We start from the raw sequence: 21,973 nt of genomic DNA, 5'->3' as shown, positions 1-21,973 counted from the left end.
TATAGTCCTGGTTCAGTTGCTATTTAAAATCAAGAAAATCGGACCACAATTGGCTGAGATATAAGCAAAAAACCACGACTACCTCGATGTTTTACCTATTTTTGATCTACATATGTATATCTAGATTACTAAGTCATTAATATTAACCATATGGTTATCTAATGTTAGATATTTCGAAAGCCTTTCAACGCCATGTAATTCGTACTTACAGTGGGTCAAAATCGGGAGACTTTTCACTTAATAAATTAGTTTAGCATGAAATTTTTTCAGGAACAATTTTTTTTTCATCAAAAAATATTTACAATCTTTATCTTAAAGTATACTTTGCTAAAGACATATAGCCGCATATAGCTCTCTTAATTGCTTCCAAAAGTTGATTTTTGAAACGATCTTATTCTGTCGATCTTAAAAACAAAATTTCGAAAATCGTATTCATTATAAAGACACAACATTTAATGGACTCAATAAACTCTGATTTAGCCTTTGCCCTGATGCTGATGGCTATAATAATTCTAATCAAAAAAAAACCTTTTTTCATATATTTTCTTTCTAAGATATATTTTGAAAATAGTTTTTTTTAACATTTAACATTTTTATTTTATATTTTTCAAATTTTTCAAATATTGACCTACTTTAACAATCATGTATAGCATGAGTACAAGAACATTTCCTTTATAATTTATGAAATAAATTTATACAAAAAAGCATGTTTCCTTTACAACATACTCATTCATTTTATATTTCGTGTTTCGTTTATTTTTTTTTTTATTTTTATTTGCTGTAAGTAGTTTCAGTATTTTTACAAAAATGCAATGATGTGTTAACAAAAATAATCACTCACTTTGTCAAACCTTTACAGCAAATAACTACACAAACTCAATATAAAACCCAGCAGTTCTATGAAAAGCAATTGTCACATTATTGCAGCATAGTCTCTAGCTGTAGAGCTTTTTCTGATCAAAGTTATTAAGAACTTTTATTCCCTGCATTAACTTTTACACACAAAATCTTTAATTTGAAGCCTACTTTAAGGGATGACAACGAAATCTATTTAAGGTAGAAAATCGAAAACTTTGCTATTAGCTAAGAAACTATTTAAGAACTAGCACTAAGATCTGCCTGGTATCTAATTGTATGTGTTCTGGCCCCTATATGAGTGTTTGTGTATTGACCGTAGTATTTTTATATTTTCAGGAAACTCTAGATAAACTTTTTTTTTACATATACATACATACATTTATGTATGTGAGCGTTTTTTTTGTTATTGCAAATCAAGCGAAAATAAATGATTATATACATTATTATAAATATAGTTGATTTCACATTTTTCTGCTGAGAATAGCAGTTGCAGTAGCAAAGGCCGTACAATACTTTGTCATACCCATAAAATGTAGCAGTTAAAGCCCAGCAGATTAATGTAATTTTTCATAGCTGTGCAATATTCTTTATTTATATACGATGTAAATACATTAAAATTCTTAATAACAGATATCAGGACTGATAGCAGTTTATATCAGACATTAAAATAAACTAAATAACTATTTAGTTAATTTATTATAAGGTATGTTTAAAATATATGTTTTATTGAAGATTACACGGTGCTACGATGGAAAAAAACTTGGAAAACGACCTAGCGTGGGTTATAAGGCTTGCTGAGTACATTACAAAAAAAATCAAATACACCCTCAAATTCAGATGTTATTCTGAAAAAACCTTTTTCAGTGATGTTCGTCAACTTATCGATCTGTAACTCAGTCAGTTTTTGTCTGTAACTCAGTCAGTTTTAAATTAGTTAACGGGTTTGGAAAGAAAACTTCTTACGCTTTAAAATTACGTGCAGTTTTTTATACATTTGTAAGTTGTAAGTATTGTTTTTCTCAAGAATATCTAAAAGAAAAACAATATTTATCAACTTTTTTGATTTTATTCGCTTTTCATTGCTTATGTTGATATGAAAGTTTATAAAACGATATACCAACATGTATAGGAAATTTAGTTCTTAATAAAACATGGTTTTAATTATTCAAATCGGATTAAAATTGTAAAAGTTATTCAACTTTTAATTAACACCATTTTTAGTATTTTCTCCCCACACTGTGATTCCAAATCAAAATCTAGGTGGACAAAATTATTTGGCGATCTTTTTATATAGAATTGGTATCACCGATTCCAAAAAAAATCTTTAAAATATCAATATAAACTTTTTTTCAAGTTACAGTAGGGTCTACATATACATATAGAAAACATTAATAAAAAATTAAAAAAAATACTTTTTTATAAAAAGATCTGTATTTATTATATTTCAAGTTACAGTAGGGTCTAGATATATAAAAATCAATAATAAATAAAGAAGTATTTCTAAAAATTCCATTCAGAAAAAATTAAAAAAAAGTATTTCGGCGGGTGCTGGCGCCTACAATTTTTTTACAAAGACATTCCCCAGAAGTTTCTTTAAATAATGTATATAGTCATTGGACGGGCTTCGACGGTCTTTTCTTTGGCAAGCTATATAACATTCTTAGAAAAAAAAATCAGTATATTTGAGAACCAAGTTTAAAGGACTTAACAGGCAAATGGATATATGATATACATTTAATAAAAGCCTCTATCAATGTTTATCTATGTTTTGAAGTATGAATTTCTATATTGTAAAACCATTGAGATATATCTAATTTAGTAAAGCAGTAAAATATTAAAATAAATTAACGAAAATATGATTCAAAATTTCTGGCGCTTCTGTCGAGAAAACGAAATGTCCAATTGAAAAACCCATTTGTATTGGAGGAGAGCAGATTGTCAGCTTCCGAAAAAAACTTAGTTTTTCCAAATTCTGAAGATACCGATTTTCATAATTTTGTCCACCTAGATTTTGATTTGGAACCACAGTGCTCCAGCGCAAATGAATAAAAACAAAAAACACAAAACTGTAGAAAAAAAATATTTGTAAAATTTTGAATTTACAAGGTAAATTTTTTCGACCTTTTATCAAAAAAGTTTAATAACTTTTGCAAATATAAACCGATTTTAACAAGTAGTATCTAATTTTTTCCCATATAAAGTTGTCTTTAAAACACTGTGCAAAAAAGAATAGGTTTTTATAGAAAAAAATTAAAATAACTATTGTTGAATTTGAAAAATTATTAAAAAATAAAGCGAAACTTTTTATAAAAATTTACGCAATTTTTTTGATATACGTTTTATGCATACATGAAAGCTTAATTCTTTGTCTATCCAAAATTGTTTAAAATTTTGAAATCGCTCTAAAAATGTGTGAGTTAAAGGTACTACGACCTACCCTGAAACTATTTTTTCAAAATATCTCAACATTTTGGGTGTTATTTTACAGAGATTTGTTTAAGAAAAGTAATAGTGGTTGTAAAGAATATTTTACAGAGATTTGTTTAAAAAAGCGAGCTACAAAAAATAAAATTCGCGAATTTTATTTTTAAACTCTCGAAAATAAATTTGTCTTCAATTTACATTTGATTAAGAATGTAACATAGTTTTTAATTTATTAATTTATTTGAAAGTCAGAAAATAGAGAATTATATGAGAATATTGCTTAATTAAGAAAAATAAAGTCGATTTCTTAAGCCAGCTAAAAAAATATTTCTCTACTCCACTTTAACTCAACTCTTTCCTTAAGCATTTCACCCTCCAACATTGATGTACAATATATGTACCATGTGTAGGTAGTTTCTACTTATGTATTTGTCTGTATGGTTAAACACAATTGGCATATTTATAATCAGCTTAGGTCTATTGTTGGGCCTATCATACTTAGACCAAACAATGATTGAATGAATGACTGAACTGTATGGTTTATTTCTCAATTTCCATCAAACTGACACTGTGTGACATATGAGAACATTAGTATAAATATGGGCAGAAAACATCTAAGCAAACAATAACAATAGCAACAGCAATCTACTAAACATACCAGTTGATTTACCTTTCAAAACAGTATTGAACAGTAAAATTTCAGCTGAAATAGTAACTCTTAATAAGGTGGGATGTATGTTGGGGGGGATTTGTGTATGTGGGGGAGTATTATTTACTCTTTCGGTCTAGGGAAAAAGAGTTTTTTCCTCTTTTTGTGGAGGAGAAGAAAGTTACCTATTTTTTCCTGGATTATTAACGCTTGATTTGTGTTTATTTGTATTTATGTGTTAAATCATCTCGGTTTGAGCTTTTACTGTAGTAAGTGTATGAGGGTGTATGTATGTGTGGCATTTGTATGTGTTGAGTATTTGTGTTTTTTTCCATGCTTTTTTGCTGTTGTGAGTATGTGTGTGTAAATGATGGAAGACCTTTTTTGTTGTGTTTGAACAATGTATGTTAGAAAAGTTCTTTATTTTTATATACATACATATATATATTAGAGTGTCCCTTAGAACTATATTTTTTGAAATGTTGAAATGCTACCCACCGTAAACTTTCATAATGACCTAAAATACCATCAAAAAAATGTTTAGCTTGTCCTAAGAAGAGCAACCCGTGCCGACTTTTGATTTAGTTTTGTGGTGCATTTACAAGGGAAAAAAATGAATTTTTTCAGTTTTTTTTTTTAAATTTTTGCCATTTAATAATTATCTTCGCAATTTAATTTAAAAGAATCGAAATGTGTATATAATTGTCGTTCTAATGAGATATAAAAGACAAAAATTGGTTAAAAAATGTTAAAGTTATAAAAAAATCGCCAGGCCATTAACGTGTCTCAGGCCACTAGAACATGAAATGTAGAAACAAAATAGACATATTTTGAGAAATATTAAAATAAAATCTTATTTTTACTTTGAATATATCCATATTTACTTGTATATGAGTTTTTATCTTCATAGGATACAGTTAAGCTATTCGCAGGAATAACCAAAAAAAGAATATTTTTTTAATGACAGTTTCAAAACTCCAATTTCAAATTTTTAAAAATTTTGTTAAACAAATTTCAGAATTTTTTGATTGTTACATGGGAATTTATTTACAACATAATAAGGAATAAAAATGTGAAAAAACTATGTCAATATCTCTTATAGTATTTTCGTACCTGCGATATAAATTTTGCGATTTTCGAGAAAACCTAATTTTTTGGCCATATTTTGGCCAATGAGCCCAATATCCTTACTGTTATTAATTTTAAGTAAAATCTGTTCTGAATATTATAGTTCAGATAATTCTAAGTAAAGTCTGAAAGTTTTCCTAAAATCGGAAAACGTTAACCCTTAAATAGTGAAGGTCAAAGGTCAAATTTTTCAATATTTGGAATTTCTAATGGAAAAATAGAGAAATGTTATATATTTGTGGGCCGATTTTGATGAAACTTAAGAAAAATATAAAATGATGTCTAGTATTTACAATTAGGGCACAAAAATGTACATTAACCCTTAAGAGTGAATAGCATTTCAATATCTTTCCATTAGAAATTCCAAATATTGAAAAATTTGAGAAAAATTTTCCCCAAGGAACCATAGGTCTAAAATCAAATCCGATCTTGCTCAATTCATCTTTTATCCAATGATAATTCAATACAATTTTTTTTTTCATAGTTTTTTCAAGACGAAATGTGCAAAATAGGATTTGATTTTGGACCTATGGTTTTTTGGAGAACTTTCTTACAAATTTCCGTAGATTGCGTTTCTGCTATACGATTTTTTACTTTTTGATCCTCCATACAAATCGTACTGGTATAATATACATATATATACTTGAAGTGTATGTTTTTTGAAGTGAACCCTTAAAAATGTTTTTAAAGATCACCCCTAGAATTAATGGCTTTTATATCTTCTATATATATAAAAACGAAAAGGTCCATGTATGTAATGTCATCATGTGAGAACGGCTGGAGCGATTTGCTTGATTTTTTTTTATTCGCTTCGAAATTTTCAGGAGATGGGTTGTAATTAAAATTAAAAAAATCCGTGTAAAACTCGGATTTTTTTTTGAGTCCAGTCAACTGTAATAAAAAAGCTCCCTAAAGTATGCAGTACAAATTTAGATATTCTATTTGCAAATGGAGATACTTGAAGAACTAACATTGGTAAATGCTAACGGGTGGACAACTAGTTTTAAGATAAAATTTCTCAAGATTTTTGTTCGGCGGTCGCTTAGTTCAAATATGGTTGCGGTAAGCATACTTGATTGTAGCAATCATATATATGATTGTAGTAAATAAAAATATATTATTGTGTTTTATCATCTTATTAACATCATTTTACTGGAATTAAGTTTAAATGTAAGTGTAAGTTAAGCCTTGAATTAAAGTCAAGCAATTGAATTACAGTTGTGTTACACTATACAACTTCAATAGCATTCTCCAGTAAAAAGGCAACATAAATTCAAGCCATATGATTTTTGTTTGAATATTATTTAATTTTCAAGTCAAATTCCAACAAAATGTTCAAGTGCTTGAATTTTTGGGACTTTGATGCTAAGTGGGTAAAATATATGTAAATATTTGTAATAGCAGGAATTTCTAAAATGAGCCAGCCTAATATTTTCATACCTATAATCCTAAATATTTGGCTGTGTATTGTTCTTTCTTACCATTTTTAAAGGTAATTCATTTATTTTTTATTTATTTTCTTTTATTGTTTTCCTTTCACTTATTTGACTTAAGCTGTTATTTTGTAATTTATTTGTTTATAGATTAGAAATACAACAAAATATACAACAACAAAGATATTTTTTTTTGTTAAACAGCAAAATTTCTCTACTTTTTTTGTAGCTGTTTTCCCTTCTCTAAGCTTAAATTGATTGCTTGTTTAACTATAAATCAATGAAGCGTTTAGCTAATCAATAAAATAATAAAATAAAAGTTAAAATGAAAATGAAATATTTTATGCTTAGAGAATATAATAAATAAATTTCTACGTACAGACATACATATTAATACCCTACACCACCATAGTGGGGAGGGTATAAGGCGTTTGTGCAGATGTTTGTAACGCCCAAAAATATTAGTCTAACACCCACCTTAAAGTATGCCGATCGACTTAGAATCACTTTCTGAGTCGATTAAACGATGTCCCTCGGTCCGTCTGGCTGGCTGGCTGTCCATGTAAACCTTGTGCGCAGAGTACAGGTCGCAATTTTGAAGATATTTCGATCAAATTTGGTACGTATTAGTTTTTCGGCCAAGGGACCAAGCCCATTGAAACTGCCTGAAATCGGTCCATTACTTCACCTAGCCCCCATACAAATGTCCTTCCGAAATTGGACTTTATCGGTCATAAATGTTTAATTTATAAATGTATCTCCACAAGTTCCGCTCCAAATAAGTTCTATATATACAAAATTCATGTCACCAAATTTTGTTACAATCGTTCCATAATTAGTCATAGCTCCCATATAGACCCGCTTCCGAAAATCACTTTAACATGCATAAATCGCTTAAAAATGTTGGTATACACACAAAATTCAACATAGTTACCTTTAATATAGACCTAAATCTCACGACCTAATTTCATGGTGATCGGACTATAATTGGTCATAACTCCCATATAAGGCCCACTTCCGAAAATCACTCAAAAATATAAATTATTGAAATTTTAAAAGAAAAAGGTTTTTGCTCTTTTGCTTAGTGTAGGGTATTATGTGGTCGGGCTTGACCGACCATACTTTCTTACTTGTTTTTATATATAAACCAAAATTTAAATGATTTCATAAAGTTAAATTTATTAGAAATTCCCTCATAAATGTGAGGTGATGAGGTGTAACATGGCGTATGATTGATAATCAATTTTGTGGTGTTGGATGGAATATTAATCATACGCACGGGGTAATAAGAGAATAAATGCATAAAAAGGGAGGAAATTTATCTAGTTTTTAGAAAAATGTATTTAAATATATGAAGTGAATTAATAGATTGCAATTAATTTTGTGCTGGTGCTGAATTTTATATAAATTTATTTAAGAGGTTTTAAACAAGATTCTGTAGCACACTCAAGTATATATGAGATTTTCAAAACCTTACTTAATATAGCCTATGGCTTTGACAAACCCCCCCAAAAATAGCCTATAAAATCTTGATACATGTACAAAATCTAACAAATAAAGAAAAAAATATATTGAAGCAATAGTGCACAATTTTATTGTAGACAATATACCCAACCAACAAAATACAATTTCACAGTAAAACACGAAAAAAATGTAATAAAAGTTTATGGTTTAATTTCAACTACAGCTACAGTGAAAGTTTTTACCCAAAAAAAACACAACAAGATATGGTAAAAAAAAATCCTTAACATACAAAAAACAATATAAAATAACTACAAAAAACCTCGTTAAATAAGCCCTGTATACATAATAAACACAACAACACCCATAGAAATAAAACTAGTTATATATATGTAAATACATATACATTTACTCGTATGTGTAAATGTTTACATACACACATACATGAACATTAGGGTAGCCACCTTTCCTAGGAGGAAAAAAAAGAAGTCGCTGATTGCAACAAAAATGAAAGTTTATTTTCTTTCTCGACATACACGAAAATGTTATATGATACCAATATTGAAAAAATCAGAAAAACCCTAAAAAAAGGATATTTTTATCATTTTATTCAGCTCAAAAAATACAGGATAAACATTTTAAGAATGAATTACTTCTTATACCCTTCACCATGAGAGGCATGGGTTTGTCATTCCGTTTGTAATTTCTAAATTTTTCATTTGCGACCCCACAAAGTACATATACTCTGGATCGCTATAGATAACGGAGTCGATATTACCATGTCCTTATGTCCATTTCTATGTTGAAATCAACTTTTCGAAGCCCCCAAATAACTTACATACATGATTCATACATCAATATATCCGCTATAGACCCGGTTCGGTTGCTATATAAAATGGAGAAAATCGGCCCACAAATGGCTGAGCTATAAGATAAAACCAGGAAAACCTTGATTTTTGACATATTATTTATTTATATCTGGATTACTAAGTCATTAATATAGACAATATGAATATCTAATGATAGATATTTCAAGGATCTTGAAATATCTATAAGACCATTATATGTTGGACCTATAATGGGTCAAATTCGGGAAAAATATTTTTTAACCAGAAATTTTGATATAAAATTTTTTTTCACTAATAAATTTAAAAAAAAACAACTAGAGAAATTTAAAAATTTTTTTTCTTTTCATTAAATTAAATATTTATGACCGATAAAGTTCAATTTCGGAAGGACATTTGTATGGGGGCTAGGTGAAATAATGGACCGATTTCAGCCAGTTTCAATAGGCTTGGTCCGAAAAAGTAATATGTACCAAATTTGAACGAAATATCTTCAAAATTGCGACCTGTACTCTGCGCACAAGGTTTACATGGACAGCCAGCCAGCCAGCAAACCAGACGGACGGACAGACATTCGAAAGTGATTCTAAGTCGATCGGTATACTTTAAGGTGGGTGTTAGACTAATATTTTTGGGCGTTACAAACATCTGCACAAACGCATAATACCCTCCCCACTATGGTGGTGTAGGGTATAATAAGAGTAGCATATTTGAAATCGTACATGAAATTTTTGATTTTTGCAACCTCACATGTTCTACAGGCGCCACTGAGCATCGGCTGTAACTCATTCTTTCTTTTTCCAGAGTGTTGGAGCATATATCAGGTTTGTAAGCATTTAGTCGAGACCTGAAACATTTCTATGCAATACAGATTTAAAATGCCTGTATAGTTTCCATTATGAGCTGAGATAAATTCTATATGTGTTATGATGATAATGTAGTCGATTTTCAAGTGGTCTGTGGTTTCGATCCCGCTAAAATGTTTATGCAGACACGACAAAGGATTTTTCAGTTTGAGTTAAAAACCAAGATGTTTATACTACGTGCCATATTTTAGTTTGTCAAAAAGTTTCTTTTTGTCCCTTTGTCCCTGTACCATATTCTATTAGCATTTCTTGGTTGATGTTATCAGGTCCAGAAGCCTTGTGGTATTTTTGGGGGGGGGAATTGAAAAGTATCCTTTATTTGGTTAAGGAATTGACGGTTGTAGGTATTAGACCTCTTAGTATCGATATTACAATTTCACATTTGTTGGGGTATATTCGAGACGATGAGATCGTTGTTTCTTAATGGTTGTGAAGATGTGATTTTTTATATGCTGCAAATACTCTTTGATATAGCTTCATATAAAAGATCTTTTTAGACGCATAGAACTTTCGATTGGGATAACTGTAAAACTAATTGGCGTACTAATAAAGTGTGTTTCACTTTCACTATGTTTTGGCAAATCACCATGTAAGGACTTGTACCAGAACAACGTTTTCGAAAAGCGGAAATTCATTTCGAAAATTCGTGATCTCTTCGCCAAGCTAAGAAGCGCATAACATGTATCTATTCATGACCACATTTACTCTTTTGAATAATAATCTTCCAAATTCATTCAAATCGATACGTAAGAATGACAGAGAACTTGATTTTATCTTGAATTTATTCTGGCATAACGTATATATAAACAATCAGAATTGTAATTTTTATAGACAGAACATTCCTCATGAGACTCCATTGCATCCCGAAAAAATTATATCATTTGGTGGAGAAATGGTTCAAATACGATGGCGCAACATGCCAAACAGCTTGTGGAACCATCACTTTTTGCAGCCAAAAGTTTGTTGACTGGATTATCTCAGGAAAGGGATCTGTGAATTGGCCATACCATTCAGGCGATTTGACACCTTTGGACTATGTCAAACCTCCAGTCTGTGCTGATAATCCAGCATTATTTAGAAGTCAACATTTGACGCACTATTGACGATATAATACCGGGTATGCTCGAAAAAGTTGTGCAAAATTGGACCGGCAGGATGGCATTTATAAGTCGTATTCGCGGATGCCAGAAATTATTTTTAAACATTAAAGGCCTGTTTCACGATGTCGAAAGAAAAATGTTTCGAACAAATTTGTATGAAAACTATTCGAAAGAACTTAAAAAACTGAGTATTTTTCATACAAATTTTTTCGACTCATTTTTCTTTTGACATCGTGGAACAGGCAGTAAATGCCGTGAAATTAGTGAGCTAATAAAGCCAAATTTTTTGTGATTGCGTTAAATATTCATGAGGGTTGTGAACTCTTTCTCTTGGGAGTTTATTTCTTTATCTGGTGGTTATGAGTTTCTACGTATTACCATCTGATATCGTCTGTTTTCAGATAAGATTTCAAAATTTCGAATATGATCTCTACTGTACAAATTTATTTTGCCTTTTATATCTATGTATATGATTTTTGTACCAGAATATGTGTTGGTGGTCTTGCAAATACATAAACCGGAAGTGTTTATAAGTAAATATGGCTAGTTTTGTTACAGTTTTTCATTTAGTTTTTGCCATCTTTTTTATTCTCTCAAACTAAATTGGGTATTGTTTTTATTAAGCCATATAGAAGGTTTATTTGTATATAGGAATTTCTTGCATCTACATATACCAGACTGTAATTGTTTTTCCTTTTTTATGTTTTTCTTCCTGTTTATAAGTTGGCCTTAAATGAATTTTATTTTTTTCCAGTTTATGCTGATTAGCATTTTGGGTTTTTGTTTGGGTAACTATTTTAGGAAAATAAGGTTACTGGGCCTATAGGGACAAGTGTTAATAGTTTATGGGGTTAATCAAAGTAAAGGGAGGGAAGAAGGAAAGAAGGAAAGAAAATAATGTATAAAATGAATAAAAGTAAAAGTGTTAGTTAAAATAATGAAAATTTGAAAAGTAGAGGAATATAATGTTTATGTTTAAGAGGTCTCTAGATGGTTTTCAAATTTAAAAGGGTGGACATTTTGAAAAGTGTATTAATAAAGTTAAAAATCTTTGGTTTTTTAATATTAAGACATTCCAGAGTTTATGTAAATGTGAAAATTATTTGAAAATGTATTGTGAACTCTTTATTTTAATGGTAGTTTCTTGAAAACCTTAAAATTTATAAAGCCAAGAAGCTAGTTTCAAAATATGAAAATTATTTTAAAATTTATTGTAAAACCGGAAAGGAGTTTCTTTATTTTTGCCTTTGTTTTAATTCATTAACAAATGAAATATATTTATACCCTACACCACCATAGTGGGGAGGGTATTATGCGTTTGTGCATTAAAGTATACAGATCGACTTGGAACCATTTTCTGAGTCGATTAAACGATGTCCGTCCGTCCGTCCGTCCGTCCGTCTGGATGGCTGGCTGTGCGCAGAGTACAGGTCGCAATTTTGAAGATATTTCGATCAAATTTGGTATATATTATTTCTTCGGTCTAAGGACCAAGTTTATTGAAACTGGCTGAAATCGCTCCATTATTTCACCTAGCCCCCATACAAATGTCCTTCCGAAATTGGACTTTATCGGTCATAAGTGTTTAATTTATAAATGTATCTGCACAAATTGCACTCCAAATAAGTTTTATATATAGAAAATTCATGTCACCAAATTTTGTTACGATCGGTCCATAAGTAGTCATAGCTGCCATATAGACCCGCTTCCAAAAATCACTTTAACGTGCATAAATCGCTTTCAACATAGTAAACTTTCATATAGACATAAATCACACGACCTAATTTCATGGTGATCGGTCCATAATTGGTCATAGCCCCCATATAAGGCCCACTTCCGAAAATCACTCAAAAATATAAATTATTGAAATTTAAAAAAAATGTTTTTGCTCTTTTACTTAGTGTAGGGTATTATATGGTCGAGCTTGAACGACCATACTTTCTTACTTGTTTTGTTTATACAATTGTTTTAACAATGACCTATAAATTAATAGATTTTCATTTTAAAATATTTATTTTCCATTCTAAAAATAAATTAAATTATCATTATTTGCTAATAATACAAACATTTTCTAAATAAATATTTTTATTTAATATTTCAATTCCCATAAAAATTGTAATTGTTTATTTGTTAGGCAAATAAACAAAAGAAAATATTAATAAATATGAAAGCGTATGATTAATATTAATTTTTTTTTTGAAAGATGAAAGCAAAACACTCATACGTCAATGAGTTTTATTTGTGTTTGTTTTGGTAAAAGTATTAAAAGAACAGGAAACTCTTTCAAATCTTGGAAATATTTAATAAAAATTTATTGCTGTTGTTTGTTTTATTTTGCTAAATCAATCTATAACTAATACTAGTTTTTAATATGGCTTTCATTTTCTAGAAAGTATTTTCTATTTGATAAATTTTGTCTATTTGTTGTTCATATTGCTGAGATTTGTTGGAGTTTCTCTTTTTCTTATTTGGTTGTGAGTATTTTGTTGCTGATTTAAGTATTTTTTTTTTTGCTATAATATAACTTAAAGTTTATTTGATTTCTTTACTTCTACTCAATTTCAAGCAGCACTTACTTAGTTTCTTAGTCATAGTTGTTGGTTGGCTTTTTTTGCTTTCGTTGTTGCTTTTTATTTTTTTATATTCTTAAGTTTATTTGCTTTACAACAAATCAAGAAGCATTTTATGGTCTTCAATTGAATCCTTGTTTCGTTTCGTTTTCTATATATTTTTTATGTTTTTTATTTTTGTATCTTTTGTGTACTTCCTCTTAGATTTTTTTCTAGCTCTAATCTTGAAAGAGTTGTTTGTTTCTTGCTGTATGGTTTGTTGATTTAGTTTGAGTTGTTGTGTTTTATTCTTGTTGTTGTTGTATCTTCCTCTTTCTATGGCACACTTGACTTTGTTTCTGTCTTGTCTTAGAAACCGCCTTTGGTCTTTTTTTGCCTTGATATTTGTACCTTCATGCGGCTCTTCAACTCTTAACACTCTAAAGTCACTTGTAAGTGTATGTGAATATATATATATGTGCTTATATGTGTGTGTGTGTGTTTGTCAAGATACTTAAGAAAGATTTAAGCACTGTACAACTGCAACATCAAGTACTTTTTCAAATGACGATGATGTTGATGATGACGATGACAAAGATGCTTTAGCTGCTGCTGTAGCTGCAACTGTTGTTGGTTGCTCTTATAAAGCAGCAACTTTGTTAGTAGTACAGCTATCAAAAAAAAAGGGAGCAATATATAAAAAAAATATGAACCTGTACTTGCCGTGCAACATTATGCACTTAAGTTATATTGGTGGTTGTTATATTGGTGCATGTTTGCTGCTAGGTGTATGTATGTGTGTTTCTTAAGACTTGTGTTCTGACATATGTATAACGTCTAAAGTTGATCGCTTTTTCATGTTTGTTTACTGGTTTTTTTTTTCATCTTAGAATTTTTATACAAATTGTGTGAAATATTCGAAGAGGACTTATTAAAGATGTTTGTTTTATAAATTCTTCTTTAATACGAAATGGAATTGCTTAAATATTTGTTTAATTTAAATGAGTTTTATTTCTAAGAAAAAGGTAGAAGACGATTTGCAATTTAAAATCTCGAATGGAGGGACATGCTGTCCTAGCCATTAACTTTTTATAATATATGACAAAATAAGGAGTTTCCGTACAGTATCTGAAAACATTATTGTGTTATTTTGTTTACATATCAGCAGCTTTTCTGCTAAAACTTCTCTAAATCCATTAAAGAGTCAGTGGATTTCATTTCTGTATATAAAAGCCGATAAGAACTGTCACACAGCTGAGTCGATCGCAAAAAAGTGGTAATAAATCTGTGTTTTATAAAGTACTGGCCCGATTGTAAAGTAATATACAAACGAATGGTCAATGATAATTTTTAAATTTTAAAATAACTGTTATATTTTTAAGGACTTATTTATAATCAATTTTTAAATTTATTGCAGGTTTATAAAATTCGGTTTAGAAACTTTTTTTTTGGAAAATTATATGAAAAAACATATAAATTTGTCAAAGGGGGCAAGGCTTGTGGAACTTCTGAGGAGTAATTGAAGGCTTTTTGTGTAAATATTTGACATTGCTGAAAACCTTAGGGCTTGAGGATTAATATTTTAGTAAAATTAAATAATTTTATAAAAGTTTGGGACGTCATTTGCCTTAAAAACTAAAAAAAAATACAATATGGTGATTTTCCACGAATAAAAATACAAAATTTGAATTAATGTAAAATTTTAACGGTTAAAGGTATTATAACAAAATTTGCAACCAATATAGACTAAAATGTCTTTAAATCAATAGCATTAGAATTTTTGAAATTTTTTATTTTAAAATACCGAAATTCCTAAAACGGGGAAAATGTGTTCCAAAAACTGAGTTTTTTCAGAAAAGTGCATACTGTGACGTCATTTACCGCGTGATAGTAAAAACACTTAGTAAGTATTTAAAAAACATATGGGGTTATACAAATATGGAGATTTGTCGTGGATCCGTGCTTTGCCTTTTTAGAATTCTTTACTCAAACTGAATTTTTTTCTTAAAAATTGGACAAGTTTGGATAGGTCTGCGGGGTGAAATGTTCGATTAACTGAGCCAAGTTATTCTTTACATGCTTTTGCATTAAGCTGTCTTTCCGAATCATACCAAAATTCTATATAGTCCCGAAGAAAATTTTTTTCTACAAAAGAAAAAATATATGGGTTTTTTTCGGAAAAAACGTAAAAAATACGGCCCTTTTTACAAGTTCCAAACTTGGATGCGTATAACTTTTTATAGGGAACAGATAACTGTTAGCAGGTTTTTTTTACTGAATCTAATTAAGATATTGACTTGAAATTTTTTTTGTAAGACCAAAAATTAACTTATCTAAACAAAAAAATATAGCTCGGAATAAATGTGGATCAAATTGTTCCTAATATTTGCAATCCTTTGAAAATTTTGATATAAATTTTAGTTTTAGAAACTCAATTTATTAACGAAACTCAATGAAATTTTCAACTATTTTTAAGTGTCATTCTAAATAACAAGGTGTAAAAATACTTGTCAAAAGGTCAAAGGCAATCCCGCAAAATTGGAGCGAAAATCCCAAAAATGGTATGTTTTACAATTTTGCCTATAGGGTCCACATTTCCTTTGGAGCTGGGAAAATACTTTGGCGATAAATAGGGAAGACATCAAGGTTTCCAAGGCTGCTTTTTGTTGTCTGATCCCAGCTTTGGGATTTTAGAACATGTGGCCGAAATTGGAATTTTTATTAAAAAATATGTCAAATTCCGAAGGTCGTAAGGGCGACATATTCGAAGAATAGGACATGTTTTTTATATCAAAATGTTTTCCATGAAGACGTTTTTCAAATAAACATAAAATTGTTATATGTTGTTAAAGAAAGTTTTTTTGTTTTAATTAAAAAAAAGTTAAGTCACCTCTTCGCCCAAAAAACAGCAAAAATCAACTATTTTTTGAATATTTAAATTGAAAATCGTTTATTTTTGGATCCATAATTGATATTGCTTTGAAATCTTTCGTATGTTATTTATAATTTAGTTAGCTAATTAATAAAAAACAATTAGAGTCTATTCGGTACGAAACTACGACCCATATTTTTAAAAAAGCAAACCAAGGTATGGCAAAATTTTTAGATTTCAATTTTGAAATAACTATAAATCGGAAATTATAAGAGATTAATAGCACGCGCTATTCCTAAGAACCTTTCAAATTCCTATTTTTAAGACCTTTCAAGCTCTTTCCAAAAATATAAAAATCTTTGAAATCGGATAGGAAACAATAAAATTGCACTTGTTTAAAAATGTTACATGTCGAAGGTACCCTAATTTGAGCCCTCATAGCGCCGCCCTTGATTCAATTGCATGGCTCATTTTAATATCTTAAACTCGAATACTCCTTGGCTGCACCCACGTCAATTTTTATTCCGATCGGAGCAGCCGTTTAGAAATGCCAGATTTATTTCCAAAAAAATTTTGATTCTGCCCCACTGTGCAACATACCGGTCGGTCTCCTGAAAACTTTGCAGCTGTAAACGAGAGTATCGCCGAAAACCCGAAAACATCAATTCGCCATCGTTCTCAACAACTTAGAATTTCACGAAGCACTACCCAGCGAATTTTGATGAAAAACATCCATCCACCTTCATGAGAACAAAATTCAGTTTACTAAGGACCTAAAACCAGCAGTCCATGGAAAACTCTGGCAATTCGTTCATTGGAGAATGGAGCAAAGTGAAGTCAGAAAAGAGATATCCTCTCCCATAATGCGCATTTCCATCTGAAATGCACCTACAACGAGAAAATGTCTGGTGCATTTCGAGTCGAATGACTTCTATATGGTACTTTGTTGAACCCATATTCCTAATATACTTCTTTATATAGACATTTTTCTATTATACTAAAATCCTAACTTTGAACAGTTCTTAATTAATTATTTTAAACTGACATCGTTGCTAACCTTATATTAAAAACCTAACTTTGGCTTTTCTGCTGCACCAATTTTCTCAGAAATTATACCTTTAACTTAGCAGTTAAACATTCACTAACATTTTGTTATCCTTCAAAACCTTCAGTGCGTATGATTAATATTAATGTTCGTAGAAACCTAATAAGCCCACTTAAAATGAACATTTAATGGAAGAAACTCAAAGCTTAAACAAACTTTTCATTAATTTCAAATTAAAACTAAATAACCATGTAGTTTTACCTGTTTCATTCCTAGAAAACACTTTCAGTTTATTAGTTTTAATTTATTTTAGTTTTTTTTCCTGGTTTAGTTTTGAACTTTCATGTAGAAAAACCTATATATGAGCAAAATATTGCTGCAATATGTTTAATGTTTCAACACTTAACTTTTTCAAAAGAAAAACAATTTTAATTTCAATTTACTTTTAGATGTTAGTCTTTCACACAAATATTACTCTATATACATACATATAAATATATTAAAATAAAATAAAAAAAAAACTTTACCTTAACAACTACATACATATATAAATTTCCCTTTTTCTAAAAATTTTCTAGTTGTTTTTCTTTCTTCTAATTTTATGGTAATTTATTTTCATTTTTATGGTTAAGGTTGAGTTTTATTTTTTTTCCTTTCATTTTACTATTGTTTGCCATTGTATAACTTAAAGTATGCTACAATTACAGGTATGTTTTCATTTAAACTCGTATGTTTGAGTCTGAGTGTGTGTGTTTTTTTGAAATATGTTTGCAATTTATAAAAAATTGCATGTCAAAAGATACAAAAAATAAAATGCTAGAAAACAATATGAACAAATTGCTTTTGCTGGAAAAATAGAAGAATGTTTGTTATTTAGACATTTTTTTGTTTTTATTGTTTTCATAGTCAAGAAATATTTTACACACTTCAAATTTCTTTTCGTTTTTTTCCAATTTTTTTTTTTTTACTTGAATTTAATTGAAGAATTGAAAACAATTTGTGTCAATTAAATTTTAATTGTCTTTTTAAAGAAAATGTTAGATTAAGGTTCAATACAATTTTTGTGGTGATGTAAAGGAAAATTGAAAAGAATAACATACTTGAAATCACAGGACTAATGAGTTGTATTTCGGGCCTTATGATAAGTAAAATTGCATTGAAATATCATTTCGTTTTCTCATCTACTTTGAACTCTTATTAAATACACAAGTTAGCTTTTACAAACAAAAATTTTATTCCAAAAAGTATGGCAAATTTTTAAACACAAAAAGTTTTTTCTCAAATTTCTGAAATTTTTTTTAGAAATTTCACAATTTTTTTAATAGTTCTTTGATTAAAAAGCTTAAAATTTTATAATATTTTTTTTTTTTTCAAATCTTAGAGTTGTTTTTTATACCCTTCACCTTCGTGAGAAGGATATATATAAGTTTGTCATTCCATTTGTAATTTCTACATTTTTCATTTCCGACCCTATAAAGTATATATGTATATTCTGGATCCTTCTAGGTAGCGGAGTCGATTAAGCCATGTCCGTATGTCTGTCTGTCTATTGAAATCAATTTTCTGAAGACCGCAGATATCTTCGGGATCCAAATCTTCAATAATTCTGTCAGACATGCTTTCGAGAAGTTTGCTATTTAAAATCAGCCAAATCGGTCCACAAATGGCTGAGATATGAGGAAAAAACCAAGACAACCTCGATTTTTGACCTATTTTAGACCTATATCTGTCATTAATATAGACAATATGGATATCTAATGATAGATATTTCAAAGATCTTTGCAACGACGTATATAAGACCATAGTAAGTTGGATCTACAATAGGTCAAAATCAGAAAAAATATTTTTTAACACTAATTTTTTTTTAACCAAAAAAAAATTAAAAAAACAAAAAAAAATTTTTTAAAATTTAAAAAAAAAAATTTAATTTTAAAAATTCGAAAAAAAAATTTCCAAAAAATTTAAAAAACAATTATAAAATTTTTTTAAATTTAAAAAAACAAAAATTTTTTTTAAAAATTAAAAAAATTTTTTTTTTAAAAATTCGAAAAAAATGAAAAAAAAATTTTGTTTACCTAAAAATATTTAAAAATTTTAAATTTTGTCTACTTAAAAATATTTCAAATTTTGAAGTATAATTTGGTGAAGGGTATATAAGATTCGACACAGCCGAATATAGCTCTCTTACTTTTTTTTTAAACAAAAAGCTAAAATATATTTTTCTTTATGAAGATTTTACTTTTTTTACCAGAATAATAGCTATTGAATTTTATTTTTTCAAAATTCATGTTTCAAATACTATAGATATTTTACAAAAAAGCTTTTTTTTACAAAATTAATATTTTCTTATAAAAAGCTTCTTTCAAAAAAAGTAATCAAATTTTTTCAACAAAAAAGCTTTATCATAACTGCTTTCTTAACAATAATTTTTTTATTTATTTGTAGAAGTTTTCACAGAAAAAGCTTTTCCACGAATTTAGCTTTTTTGCAGCTTTTGTTTTATAAAATCAATTAAAAGATCATTTTTGTAAAAACAGCTTTGTTTCTCAAAAAAAGCTTTTTAACAAATAGTCTGAAAAAAACTTTTAAAAATAAAAAATGTTTCTCACAATAAAATAATTACCTTAAACAAAATTTTTTACCATTGTTTCACATAAAAGCTATTTTTTCTTTGAAAAAGCTTTTTTACTATAAAATATTTTACCCAAAAAGTTTTTTACTAGCCAGCAACACACATTTTCAATCAGAATACTTGAGTTTTATTTACATAAAAATAGTTATTTTCACTAAAAAAGCTTTTCTTCGTAATAAAAAAATAGTTCCGCAATAAAAGCTCTTCTTTATCAAAAATAATTTTTTTCCAATTAAAAGGTTTTTCGCATATATATTTCAATTCTCTTTTTTTAAAAAACAAAAAAAATCCAAAAAGTTTCAATTAGTATCAGATTTCATTCAAAAATTTATTATGATATTTTTAAGTTTTTATAGTGAAAAAGCTTTTTGAATGAAAATTATATCTGCAAATATTTTTTTCAAAGAAAATTTCATTCAAAAAGCTTTTCTTTTAGAAAAAACTTTTCTTTGTCATAATAAGCTTTTCAATTTATATGAAGCATTTATCACAAATTCATGTGAAAAAGTGTGTGACCCTGGCTTAAAAATAAAGACAGTTTCTTCATGGATACAGCTCCCAATTAATTTCAAGACAAGATTTAGAAATTTCTAAATTTTCTGCTGCTTCCATATTTACTCAAATTGTATTTAAACTGTTCTTTAACAATTACGCATTGTAATTTTCCGTTTCAAAATCTCCTGCACTACACAAAGCCACAAACAACTCTTTTAACTCCTTGCAATTGAAGTACTTTCCACTTCAACTACATTTTTTTGCTATTCTTTTCTAATCAAACTATTTTCTATCATTTGCAGTTCTACTGCTAGTCTACTGGAATTTTCTTTTTCAATAATCAACAAGTAACAATTCAGTCTGTGAATCTATTTCATTACTATTGTAGTGTTTTTTTTGTGTAACTTTTCATTGTAAAACTGCTGGGGAAAAATGTGTACAATGACTGGCATAACAACAACACTTAAACATGTCTGGCTGGACCACTTGTCCAAAGGTACTTGACTATTTGTCCATACAAAGGTGGAATTGTTTGAAATATGGCAAACAAATTTTATGTTTTTTTATTTTTCTAACAATAAAGAGGAGTCATGTTGAAAATACAAAAAAAAATTATTATTAATCATTTAAAAATTTGTTTAAGTTTGCAGAATTGATAGAAAAAGTTATAAGAAATTATTCTACTTTTTAGAGAAAATTGCTGCTTTTATTGTTACATATTTCGCTGGGTTGTTTTAAATTATATTCACATGAAATTTGTTTAAATTTTTGCAAGTATAATAAATCAATTATATTTTTTTGTTATGTTTTAATTTTTATTATTGTTCTACATAATTCAACTTCCTTTAGGCCAATATTCAATAAATATAAAATGTATGTATAATAATGCATGCATACATACATTTGTATACAACTACAAGTACATAGACTTACTAGTGTGTGCGTATGTATATAAATGCAATTTTATGCTAAATTATAATTGACAGTATACTTTTAGGGGCATTAGTACAAAGTGATTAAACTTATTTTTATACCCACCATGAAAAAGAATGGGGGTAATTGATTTTGACACATCGAAATATTCATCACAGATACACAAAAGTATATATATTCTGGATTCTTATGAAATTCTAAGATAATCTAGCTTTGTCTGTTCTTCTGTCCGTCCAACCGTCCATCTGTCTGTTGATATACGATAGGGCCCAAACTAAAGGGGCTAGCTGGCTAAAATTTTTCACAAATACTCCCTGTTGATAAGCTTTGTTTGGTATTGAAAATGAGAAATATCGGTCCATGATTTCACCTAGCCCCCATACAAATTTCTCCACTGAATAATGTCATAAATATGTTGAGTATGCTACAATCCTGATAAAATATTGCACAAATTAGTTTCCAGTACTCTTATACTTAACAGTATGAGTATGGCGAAAATCGCGCAACATTTACCCCTAGTCCCCGTACAAAGTTGCCCTCAGAACATTGAACATTCGTAATTGTCTTATGATAGTAAACATCGTATTGGAATTGGACATAAACAAGTACCATATGGGCAATTCCACGAGAATCGCTACCACGACTGAAAATACAAAAATCCCTGACATTTTTTAATAGAAGAA

The sequence above is a fragment of the Calliphora vicina genome, chromosome 5 (genome assembly GCF_958450345.1).
Source record: "Calliphora vicina chromosome 5, idCalVici1.1, whole genome shotgun sequence".
Lineage (NCBI taxonomy): Eukaryota > Metazoa > Arthropoda > Insecta > Diptera > Calliphoridae > Calliphora > Calliphora vicina.
Note: the sequence above shows the minus strand (reverse complement) of the source record.